Source organism: Gordionus sp. m RMFG-2023, chromosome 3, assembly GCF_954871325.1.
Source record: "Gordionus sp. m RMFG-2023 chromosome 3, tfGorSpeb1-WG-v2, whole genome shotgun sequence".
NCBI lineage: Eukaryota > Metazoa > Nematomorpha > Gordioida > Chordodea > Parachordodidae > Gordionus > Gordionus sp. m RMFG-2023.
Window position 1 is genome coordinate 47364632 of NC_088777.1, and position 14318 is coordinate 47378949.

Sequence of the window (14318 nt, forward strand, 5' to 3'; positions counted from 1 at the left end):
ATCCTATAGTTAAAAACTAGTATATTCGCTTATAATTTTCCTGGATGAAATAATAGAAACTCTTGTTCCTAGGTTAATACTTAATAGTCCAATATTTAACAGCCTTTTAAATATCGACTTAAATAGCCAAAAAAGCAAAAAAAATAAATATTTTAAACAAAAACGAGAATAAAATATGAAAAATAGCAATCCTACCAAAATACTTAAAATAAACCAAAATAAGATCAAATATAGTCAGTAGGGGAGGCACAGGGGCTCCAGCCCTCTAAAAAATTTGAAACTTTCTAAAAAAAGAGTAATTTTCAAAATAATTTTAAAATTTTTTTTAAGCCCCTTGAGATTGTAAAGGCTAGTGGACGCCCCTTTTTTTTAGCCTATACTAAAAAGAAATTAAATATCCAAATTAAGCCGACCTTAGGACACAACCCTAACAACTGATTTTGATATTAATATTTGAATAACCGATTATTTATTATAAATTATTCAAAATAAATATTTATTCTCTTTAGTAAAACCAAGGGAAACTTAGGAGACCAGATATACTAATATTTTAAAAAAAAAAATTAGTTGGACTCTATCACATCGTAAAATGGGAAATCCCCAAAGCGAAGATGTTTAACTCGAATAATTAAATATCAACGTCGATTTGAAAATTCTCAATTCGCAACCTCAAAGCGTGACAATATATTATATATTTTTTTAAAATTAATATATATAAAGAAAAATAGCTTTACTACTAATTTCGTTAAAGGTAAACAAGTTCCATTCCGATTACAGAAGTAATTCTTGTCACATTTACACTCTAAATTTCAAATAAATGTTTAATTAGCTAAATTAGAGAGAAGTAAATAAATGAATATAGAAAATATATATATGGTGTAATTTTTAGAGGAATCAGATATGGTATTAAAAGCATTAAGAGAATGGAAAGAAGTAAAACATGGAGGCATTTTCTATTCAGAAAATTTATAAATAGATTCCCTGGTTTCGGCTTAAATTAAATATTATTAAGAAAGAAAGATAGAAATAAAGAAAGAAAGAAAGAAAAAAGAAAGAAAGAAAGAAAGAAAGAAAGAAAGAAAGAAAGAAAGAAAGAAAGAAAGAAAGAAAGAAAGAAAGAAAGAAAGAAAGAAAGAAAGAAAGAAAGAAAGAAAAAAATAAATAAAAACATTTTAAATAATATTATATATGTTAGCGTCTGTTATATTATTTTTCAAATTTAAATAAATTATTTGGGCGCTTTTTTAAAAATTTAATTTTAGCGGAAATGTACATTATAAATAAATAAATACCTAACCCATAAATTTCAGATAATTTTGCTATGAACTTTTGTATTTTTCTATTCAATAAAAAGTGAAAATTTTAACTGCAGTCAAATAATCCCCCTTCCTAAGACCTAGATCTGAATTAGGGTGATGATTATCATTAAAGTCAAAAAATACTTCAATTAATGTTAATCATATCAAATTTTTACCTAAAAAGGCTCCGTGTCACCCAGCAAGTCCCAATAAGCCAGAAACGTATTTTATCATATATATCCTGTGAATATCAGACAATTTTGCCATGAACGATTCAAAACTACTTTTAATTTATATCATTTTTTTTATATCTTGATTTTTCATATAAATTAAAAAAAATATATATAATTTTATAGTTAAATTGTTTGATATTCACAGAAATATTTTGTAATATGATTCCGGCAAAATCAGATCTTACAAGATTTTTTAAAAAAGGAACCACATAAATTATCTGAATTTTTAAAATCTTGCTAAAAATCCGGGTCTGAATTTACGAACCCAACACTATGAAGTTTAGCCAGGCATCTCTAAATTTAAAGGCCCAGCGAAGGCTCTGACATTTGCTAATAACATTTTAAATAAATTATTGCCTCCCCCATCTGGCCCCATTTATGGTTTATAGTCAAGAATACAGAAGAATTTAGGGGTTTTAAAAAAAATTACTTTTTTCACATTTTAATCCATAATAGTTATTTCTGCATAAGCACGTCCCATTAGAATCACAGCTGTTACGGGAAAACGAATTCTGACAATCGGTGGGGCAATCTTTGATATTAAACAAGTTTTCGTTTAAAAGAAGATCTTGTATATATATATATATATATATAGTAAAACCTATCTAATTTGTGCTCTTGATAGTTCGGACTACTTCCTAATTTGACCAAATTATTGAATTTCAATCATATTCCTATTATCTAGTATTAGAAAGTAAAAAAAAGTCTGGATTCTTGCTCCCATCAGGGCCCAAATTAAATAGGTACATGTATTATTATTTAATAAAATTTATATAATGAAGTCTCTAGGTCCCCGTCGTGACTATTTTTTTCTGTCAATTGCCCGATCCTAATTCTTATTTTTACAAATAAGTTCAATCCAGAAAAGCAAAATGTTAGACTGAATAATAAAAAGATAGAAGCATATTTAGGCTGAGTCTCCAAAACCTCATATAATCTAAATTCGCAAACTTTCCAAACTTTAAAAAGAAAATAAATGAATTAGCTTTTTTAAATGTAAAAATAAAAACATATCCAAAACATAATTCTAAACATATGATTTTAATTTAAATTTTGAAACTTTTCGATTTTTTTAATGAAATAGTTTTAGACACAGCTTTATACAATTTTTCCAGAAAAAAGGAAAAATTTTAAGAGTCGGAAAATTTAAACTTTTCTTATGGAAGTCCGATGTTTGATCTAACCCGAACAAAAATAATTATTATAAATAACATATATTATTCTCTAGACCGGTTATTCATTCAATCATTCAGTTATTCAATTCATTCATTCAATTCATTTATTCCATCCATTCATTTATTTGTTTATTTAAATGTGTATCAAATCAGACACCTTCATAAGCCTTAATTTTTTAACCAAGTCCGGCCCAGGTCCGCAGTCAAAAAAATTTTAAACCTAGGTTGGGCCCGGCCCATATCTAATATTAAAAAAAATCCCCAGGCCCATATCCAAAAATTTAATTTTTTTTATTTAATGAAAATAATTAATATTTTAATATTTAGTATTGAAATTTATTATTAGAAGAAGGCAATATTTCTTTAAGCTAGCAACTATTTTAAATAAGCTAAATTTAAATTTAATAATTTTAGGGCCAAGTTCAGTCCAAGCCCATTAAAAAAAATTTTAAACCCCAGGCTCGGCCCAGGTTTGCTAGAAAATACGATATTAACCTGCGGGCTGCTTGCTGGCCCGGCCCATGAAGGTATCTGAGTATCGATACAAATCAGCTGCTGACACCATTTTATTTTCCCATATGAATAATTTATACTTAATAATTTTATGAAAACTCTTAATAAAATCAAATCTTGAATTTCATTTATATAAAATAATTATATAGGAACACAAATTAAATGGCGTGTCATCAGCTGATTTATGTTCAGCGACGCTTCAAAATATTTTAATCAATAAATTTCCATAAAGTATTTTGTGTCTTTGGGCCCGACAGAGTCCAAGAAAATGTTTGAACCGATCTGGAGGTTTGGTCGAATCAAATTCAAACAGGTTCCAACAGGAATCATAAAAAGCGCGGTTCTTGATTATATGGTATAAAATAAACATAAACATAATTGGCAAAGTTTGCCATAGTAACCCTCTCTACATCTGCATTTTCCCGTGGGATGACATGGTCGGATTGAATGCTCATAAATACAAGGGCATACTTTATTTATTATTTTTTAAAAGAATATTAATGTCGATTAATAGTATCAACAAGTGGGTTTAAATAGAAAACTTTTATCGCATTTAGGGCCATATTTCCAATCTCTGCAACTACACATTCCATCTGCATCGCAAAATTTATTCCTCGAACATGAACCTCCTAATTAAACAATAATGATTAGATTTAAAAATAATATATATTTCAAAAACAAACAACCTTTTTATTCTTTGCCAATAATAAAAAATTGGTTTGTTTGTTAGTTAATCTACACATTGTTAAGAATTTTTGATCAAATTTTATCTAAAAAGGCCAAATATTTTTTGTTGTGAAAAATATCATCAAATTTATGTTATTTTTACACCCGATCTTTTAAAATATATTATGAATTAATTTTTTTCAAAGTTTTATCTAAAAATATTCCAACAAATATTTTAAAAACAACCAAATTATTCTTGGATGATACCCATCTAAATATTTGTCGCTTAGACAAGATTATAATTTAATCGATCAACGGGAAACGATAGTTAATTAATATGTGATATCCGAAAATATAAAAATTACTATAGCTGAAAATATTTTATACTAAAATAGAGACATTTTAATCCTATGTATTAAACATGTTTTTTTTTAAAAAAAAATTAAATTTGAATCAAGAAAGGATTCTAGTTTATGAATATTCTTTTGAAGATTTAGCTGTGGTTCTTAGATATTTCAGGGCGTCATTTTTTAGAATCGGTTTACCGGAAATTTAACAATAGATTCTTGGTTGTTTGAATTCCTAAAAATATTAAAATAAGGTATTTCGGGTTCCGGTCTGGCTATTTTCTACAATTTCGAAAAATTCGATAATCGACTCCGTAAATCTGACCCTTTTATATTAATTTTTAAATTCCCCAAGAATATTTGAGAATTTATATTACAAATTTAATACTCGTTTTTGACGAAATTATATATTTTTTAATTTGAAAATCACTTAATTTCTTCTTCTTTTTTTTTAAAGCTATGAGACCGATAAGTATTTAATCAAATTTTTATTATTTGTTTAATTATAAAATCAAAATACTTAGATTTGCCGTTTCATTGGTGTAATGCATAATTTTGCATAAACATTTACCTCGACGATTACACCCAAATGAAACACGAGGATCGCACTTGCACGCTTAAAAAAAATAGGACAATAAAATTGATATTTAAAAAATAAGAAGGTTGTAATAGATTCAATTCAAATATAAGATTTATTATTATTATTTAATGTATTCAAAATTTTAGCCAATATTATATAGATCTAGAGATCTTGATAATAGATGGTGGGAGAAAGGTTTGAAACCTATTTTAGCTAAAATCTCGAAACTTACACAATATTATTTTGACTTAAATCTTAATAGGGTCATTTTTTTAAAAATCGACCCGGTAATCTATACCGCACTTGTATATTTTCCGATACAGATTTTTTTTTTTAAATTTAAATATAAAAGAAGTTCTAAATAAAAGATTTGAAGTTTGGATTATGATAAATAGAACAATTAATAGATATCCTAGTCGTAGAATATACCTATCCATATAAATTTTGAAAAATTTGGTTAATGCACCTTTGAGCTCATTTTTTAATTTATATACTGTCATCACACCACAGATTGATGTATTACAGTGCCTGATTACGCACGCTGCCGGTATAGTGTATAATCAGTACATATCCAAATGGAATTGGGATTTTGAATCTCCAAATCCTTAAATCATATATTGAGGGCTATTTATAAATTGGCATCTGATATGACCGGAAATTGCATATCATCCTAGAATGCGAAGACAATTTTGCCACAAAACTTTTAAACTACTCTTAATTTATTTATAGATTCTTTATATAAATAATCGTTTTTTTTTAAAAAACGGTACTAGAGTTAATAGCGACATTGTCTTAAATCTATAGGATAGGTGTACACATGTTGGAATACCTTTTCGGCTAAGCAAGATTTTTTTTTCAAAGTATAGCATTCAATATGATTTAAAATTGACAGATACCGAATGATATTGGAATTCATATCAATACGAAGATTTAAGAATTAACATTTCAATAAACTCCCCCCCCCCATCCTCCAGATTTAATTGTTATGAATATGGCTAAGTTTTATATTATATTTTTTTAACCATAATTAAATTACCTTTTTTACAATGTTTTCCATGCTTAAATTTATCACATGAGCATCTACCAAAGACATTGCACTTTTTTGAACGACACTCACATTCTTTTTATCAGAAAATGAAAAATAATTAACAAAAAAATTATAATGATATAAATGTCGTTAACTTTATTTTAATCATATTTTTTTCTATTCTCTATTAAACAACGGTAAGCATCTTGACTTTATCCATGCCAGACCCGATAAATTTTTTTTTACCCATCTCAAATATAATTTTTTTGGCACTTCCCGGCTAAAGGCCGCGCTTTAGAGATTTGTGTATACTATAATCTACCTTTTTCGCAATGGTAACCCCAATAACCATTAAAACATTCACATTGTCCATAATAATCATATATTCCATTCGATCCCATCAAGTCGCACTCACAATCTTTTTATAATGATAATGTTTAGTGATAAAAAAGAATACCGACCAAAATCCATAAATATTTGAGTAAACTAAATTCTACCTATTTTTTAATATATTTAAAATTAGAATTGTAGCATGCCCTATTTTGAGAATAATATTAGTATCTTTCCACATTACATGATATATAAAATTGTAAGGTATTATATAAGTTAATATTGGATTATGCCATGACACTTATAACAATATTCTTAAACTTGGAAAAAAAAATCTGATTTCGAACTATATCAGGTGAAGAGGACCAGATTTTTTCATAGGGCAAATAGAAAAGTTCATTGCTTAGACGAGTCAATTTGAGCCGAATTTTTAAAATGACTAACTCAATATTTTAGCCAGGAAAATTATGCTAATAGATGTCCAAAACTTGGTACCAACCACCTATGAGAAAAAATCTTTAAATAAATATTTTATTCAGAAAAAAAAATATTATTATAAAAATCGGGTCAAATCGAGACGTTTAACACCGTATTTCAGTAAATGTTTTCAAAAATAAATATATTCCAAATTCCTATGTATTATATATCCCAAATACGATATATACAATATAATTATAATTACGTAATACAAAAATTTTGAATTTATTAATTAAGTAGTATCAAAGAGTCCTCACAAATTTTCCCTTTGAACCTCGGAAGAGTTAAATGGTTAGAATTTCTCACTTAAATGACTCGTGATTCTGATCTATTGATTGCGCAATTTATCCGGACATTAGGGGAATTTCTGTCAGAAGCTCTTGAACACTTATATCCCTAATTATAAGATACATTTATAATACTTTTGCTGGTGTGACAAAGAGATACAATAGATTAAATATAAATTTAGATCAAATGCTTTCAAAAAGATACTTTTATTAAAACAATATATGTTACTCATATGTAGTTTAGGCATAATGCTAAATCTTTTATTAATTTTAGTTTATACGCTGCATCCCAATTTCAATGATAAAATCCTTCGAATAATTTATTAAGTTCCTTTTTCTATTTAAGGGTATATTGCAAACATTATAAATGTATCATTTATCCAAGAAATGAAGGAAAGAAAGAAAGAAAGAAAGAAAGAATATTCGTTAATATCTAAAAAGAATTTATTCGAATATGAATAATAATAAAAAATATTCCCATTCGAAATAAATAAAATTTATAATTTTTGAAGAATTTTCTAATCGAAATAAAAAAAATCAATTACTTTTTGACTACTTTCCGAAACCGATTCAAAAATCGAATAGTCGTTAGGAGCACTAAGGGTGATACGCTTGATTCCCCTCTAGATTTAATGCGGTTCTGAGGGTTACTGGTACGGGTTTCTTCCGTTCAAAACTCAGTAAATAAAATTGCTCCGAGAGCTCTATCTCTCATAGTTAAGGAGTGAGTAGCCTAAATATTCTCCAATTTACCCACCACAAAGTGAGGTGGCAATAAATTTGTGATGGGATATTTCTAGATAATTCGGGACTTTTTTTAATTTGCAGTATAGTCCATAGAGAATCTCTCATAAAAAAATTTTAAATTTTTTAAATTTATTATATTTTTCGATGGAAAAAAAAGGTTAAAAAAACGTTTATCTCATGTTTTGACGAGTTACTAATTCTATTAAAACATTTTGTAGAAAATATCTAATAAAAATACACTTTTTGAACAAATTTGAGTTACAGTACAAACCATTAAAAAATTTATAGACGTTTACTTTTAATCCCAGATTTGTATATTACAAATTATTATACTCCCCTACATTAGACAAAATTATGATAAATCGAAATTAATTTAGATTTTAAAAATGTTGTTTAATAAATAATTCTACCCTCTAAGAGTAACCAGGGGCGGACCGGCGGCGCTATGACCTCGTGGGCATTTATTTATAGTGGCTTCATCGAGATATTCTTGAATATTTTAGCTTTCAAAATTATTGTTAAGCGGCTCGTTTTGAGCCGATTTTTAAAAACGGCTAACTCAATATTTTAGCCAGAAAAATATCGCCTAAGCCTCAAGATTTTGATAATATATGTCTAGACCTTTGTTCCTTCTCTGAGCAAAATCTTCAGGCTTGGGAAATATTTTTCTGGATTAAGTAATGAGTTTGCCGTTTTTAAAAATCGGCCCATAACAAGCCGTTTAACAACACTATTCAAAATATTTTTTTTCTGAATTTTAATTTTTTTTAAAAATATTTAAATTAAGGATGTAATAAAATTTGTTCAAATTGAAAAAAAAATAACTATCTTAAAACTAAATCTTTTTAGAAAAATTTAACACAAAAAAAAGATAAGGGGGGGGGGGGTGGTAATTATGAACCTTAAAGTTTAGATTTTTAATTTTGATATATAAATAAATTTAATAATTTTGCTTGGATCTATATAATTACAATATTATAATTTACAGTAGATAAGGTTAAATTAAAAGAACCTTCGATATGATACAAGAGATTTTTGTTAATATTTAAAATTTTATATTATGGTATAAAAATGTAAAAATTAATTAAATATTGCTTGAATCTGTAATCTGTATTTATAGTAAGTTATATTAGCTAATTTTTTTCAAAATTATTTCATTAGTATTCGATATATATCTATATATTTAGAAGGGCTAATCTATTCACTCTACTTTCTGAAGTAGTGCTTACTATATAAGTTTTTATCTTTCTTATAGGAAAAATTTCTTAAATTTATAAGGGCTGCTAACGAGTCCTTTTCATTTATTTGATCTTGAAAATTATTCAAAAGAGAGCATTTGTTTTATACCCAATGAGGTGTGTGAAGGTGAAATTCATTAAACTTTGTTTTGAAAACTCCACAATCACATAATTTAAGAAATGTCTTTTTCCCAAAAATATGCTTCTTCCTTAAGCAATATATTTTGCATATAATCTTTATCGTATAATGAATGAACAGACGATTTAATTTATCAACTAGGATGGGAATTGGTGGGTAAATGGCATTTTGTATTCATAATTAATTAATCTTTTCCTATAAATTTCAAAATGCATGTATTCTTAAAAAGAATATAGTAATAGGTTATCTGATTACAATAAATTAATGTGCAACATTTACCAGAATAACTGAAAATATTTATCTCTTTCAAAACGTAACTTTTAATAAATGAAAAAAAAAATCATATTGAATATTTAATAAATTCAAAGTTATTCATTAAGCCCAAATATATAGTAAGTGCACAGCACCGCAGGACATAGATGTCAATAGCGATTAATGATACCAAAAGTAAGTATAAATAAATTTCTATCGAGGAAAATCACGCTTTCGCGTTTACTATAGATGCGGGCACGGGCTCATTATAATTTACAAGATAAATATTTATTTTTTTTACCTGCAGAACAATTTGTGCCATATTTGCCATGTCTACAATAATTCCAATAATTATTTATACGTGCATCGACCAAGACTGCCACTGTAAAGCAAGATATAAGTTTACGATTGATTAAATTTATATTAATAAAATAAAATAAAAATCCTACTTAGGAATTTGAGAAATAATTTTGTTTGAATCTAATAAATTATAAATACTTAGGGTAAAGCCAACTTTCCCGACCACCTAATTTATCAAGCAAAGAAAATTAGGAGACATTATTATTTTAAAAAAAATTAAAGTGAAGCAAAAATGTTTAATTTTTTATTTTTTGATACTTTTACTAAACTTTTTATATTTATTAAAATCTTTAGGTACTATTTTCCCATGGTTTTGCAAACTTCCTTTTCCATATGGACTTCAAATCTCTCCCCCGTCGTCCTATAAACCTTTTGGTTCAAATCGCTGATAACTAAGTAATAGATAATGGGGAAATTTGATCAGTATTTTTTTTTTCCGATTTGCGAAAAAAAAATTTCTTAGTGTCTTAGATCAAAACTAATATTTATTCTCTGATACCCTCATCATCCAGATAAAATTTCAAAAAAACTCAGAAGAGCACGAAGATCCAAAATCTAATCAAACATATTGTAGAAAATATTTAATTGCTGCCCACGGGGATCCATTAACAGAAATAGACTTGTATGTTGCAAAATATTTATTACACCTTATGGTGCCTTAAAATTAGATAAAATTATATTAGAATCGATAATAATTTAGATAATAAATTTTGAACAATAAATGATCTTACCAATTAAAAGTCGGTATAATATGGATATCGAGTCATGGTTCTTCAACATTTTAGCTTCAAAATATTTAACTAAAAAATTCATTTATTTTTAATATGAAAGAGGTAATTATAGACCTTAACACATAATTCAATATGAAAGAGTTATTTTAGATTTATTATTTAGATGTAAAAGGTTAATAAGTTTTTTTGCTTAGATCTGCTATATTTTATTACCATATATACGATTTATAACTTATATTATTGAAAATTAGTAATACGAACTTTGACCTAATAATGTTTAGGATATCTTTTCTCTGTTTCGAATAATTATAATATTATTGCAGTAATTAAAAAATTTTTTTAAATTAATTATAAATATTGCTATAATCTCAAATATTTAAATACATTTTTTTTGATGTAGAATTTTGGCTGGTTTCCTTTGATTCCTTGACTACCTATTTTCCTTCCAATAAACTGCTAGAGTGGGATGCGGTGTTCACCTGAAGGCGTTTATTTAAAAAATTCTAACATATCCTTGTTAGCTGCTAACAAACAAATGTATCAGGGCGCTATTATACATCTAGAGCATCCCATTTCTGCCTGGGCCGTATCCCTCGACACCATTTACGTAATCACTGAGTATTTTAATAGCCATTGGCATCCCATTGACCTCAAAGACACTTTGATCTCTGATAAAAACGTTCGAAGAGGTCACCCTTATACTTTGGAAAATGGGGAGATTTCTCTCACGAAACTTCTCATGAGTAGATCCTTTCTCCCATCTAAAACGGTCATTGAAAAAAAAGTTTTGAAGCTGGATAAAAAGGGATTTTAGTTAAGGTTTTGAATATTTATTTCTATCTGCTGTAATACTTTACGCAGTTCCTAGGGTCCCGCTTTCAATTCCAAACTCGGTTAAGGCAATCAAAAAAGATTTCAAAAAAATGTTTAAACTTTTACAATATCTGTCGCGTGTCTAAGATCATCTGTCAAAAGATTTCACAAATGGCTTGGCATCTTAAGGGAAATTTTTAAATCAATTAGATTGTCAATAAAAAGTATGATTGATTGTTAAGCCTTCTCCATCCCAGGTCATTCTTTAAATTGTCCAAAGCCCGGATCTTTAACATTCTTTGTGAAATCAATAAGTTTTTATAGCAGGGTGTTGATAATATAAATTAGATAGTTCTAACATATCGATTATTAACGATGAGTCGTATATAATAGCTGCCATTTCTAAACGTCTAGTCTAGCCCATGAATAATATATATTTTTCAAATAGTGATTGTGCATAATATTTCCAAGCTGCTTTCGCTGTGGGGATGATACAAACTGTCCAAAGAGGGTCAAGTACTCGTTTATCAATTTAGTCCTTCAATCCCAATCATTACACATACTTACTAAACCCTACTAGGCAACTTTAGTTCATATCTAGTATTCACATTTATTAGTCATCTGATTTATACATTTTATTTAAAATTAAATTATTAAATTTTACTAACCCGTTTCAGTTCTAGTGAACTGTAATATCTATTATTTTTAATAGATAATATGAAAATAATAAAAATTTACAATCAATTATTATACCCAAATTTAATGCAATCTCCAGTGGCGTTAGGGAGGGGCGCGCAGGGGCTCGAGCCCCCTGAAAAATTTGAATGGCCCCCTAAAGCTAAATTTTATTTTTAATGGCTCCTTAATATCCTCTTGAACTAAAAACTAATTGTTTTGATTGCCCCCTTAATTATTTCTTTTAGAATTTTATTATGTAATATATAGATATATTATTTAAAAATTAATAAGACTATCTAAATTTTTATTAAATGAATACCATTTTGATTATTATATTAATTATATTTTCACTATGTCAGCTTGCCATCAAATTTTGTGATAAAAATAGATTATCAATTCACTAAATATTAATTTGGCATTAAAAGTTGAAGCTTAATTGACTTTTATTATTTAAATTATTATATAACCCTAAATAAATAAATAAAATAATCTATTAATTTAAAATTAACAAATTTAATATTATAAAGAGCCGAGTTCAAAATCACTAATCAACTATATTATTATTCATTTTAAAATTTAATTACCATGTCTCTTTCTAATTTCAAGGTCTAAATAAGTACAGGAGTATAAAAAAGTAGACCTATAGTTTATAATCGTCTACTATACATAATTGGTTATAAAATATTAGGAAAATGCCACTTTTACAGAAGTATTTAACAGTTATATAATATATTACAGTTAATATTTTAATAAATTATATTAGTGAATGGTTTTGATAATAAATATAAGTTTGCATTCAAATCTTTAACCCCATCTATTTAAAGATATTATTAAAGATTTAACATCTGATTCATCTCACAATGGATGTAATAAATTAGATATCTTTTATTCTTTTTTTTTATGTGTTTTAGGAGAGCTATTTTCTTGTATGAAAATTTTCGGCTTAAATTATAATACGAGTATATTTTTGATATTATTACAAACTACAATTATTTTAAGATATGATATACCAACTCAAGGTGGTGTCACAATAACATATAAAATCTAAATTGCTTTCATCATATTACTCTTGTTAAAATGTTTTATTTCTAATAAGGCATCGCCGTGTAAATAACTTAAGGCTTCAATATATTTACATATTTTCTTCTAAAGATTTTTAATGTTTTTGTTTTATCAATTTATCTATCATAATAAATTCTGATATGAGTTAACATCGTGCATCTATTATTTGTGTGTCAATGTAAGTTAAGATTATTACTATAGTTGCTGAGATGATATGATTGCATATTTTAGAAAGCAATAATGGTCAACCCAGCGTCTACATGACAGAATTTTTACTGGATGCAACCCCCTTCAAAAATCTATGCCTACCCCCCCCCCTAAAAAATTCGCCTTCCCTTTTAAATTATAATGTTCTCAGAAAATTCAAAAAGAATAACTTCTTGCTGAATATGTCTAAATCTCTTTAATTACTTGAAAGGATAGCAGAAAGTTTTATATGGAAAATAATGTCTATGGTTTGCAATATAAATATTTGGTTGATGAATTGTTAATAGGTATTAATTTTTACATGGGTTTTATATAAATATTTCCCAAGAAGAAGAAAAAATGTTAATAAGATTAAATATATAAATTTTGTCCTATTTGATCTCAAAATTTAATAGATAACCCCTCAAAAATATATTCTACCCCCATTAAAGTCACCTACCCCCTCAAAAAATAAGATGCAAACTGTTCCCCCCCCCCCGTTCATGTAGATGCTGGGTCAAGCTAAAAAAAATTCCTTATTAGACCATTCCATAAAATATTGTCTAAAATGGTAATAGAGAGTTATATTAGTTTCATGACCTTTTGCCAATATAATTTGTTAAGAATTGTATTATATTATGTGGTTTTTAAAAACCATTATCAATTGAGGCATATGTATGAATTAAATAACCTTTTTTATCACTTTTAATGAATTCTTTAGACGCAAAATTTTTTAAATCAACATACGAAAATATTTATACAGTAATAAATAGATTTTGTATTAAAAAGTATTATTTTTAGAAATGTCTTGTATTGTTTTCATTATTTATATGCTAGTTTATTTTGAATGCATAATATAATAAATGACAAAATATGAAATTCAGAATAATTGTTCAAAGTTAGCATTAAAAAAGTATAATATATTAATATAAAACCCGGCCGAAGGCTGGACAAAGGGGTATGGGGGCTTTGCTCCCCATAATTTTTTTTAGTTGAGCCCCCTGAGATTGTAAAGGCTAGCGATGCCCCTGGCAATCTCCTTCAAAAAAACTGAAATTTGAACAAATCTTGATAAGACATTACTTAAATTATATGATTGTGGAGTTCAAAACATAGTTTCATGAATTTCACATTCACATGACGCGCACCAGAATATGGAATCGGTGGAAGAATTATAAA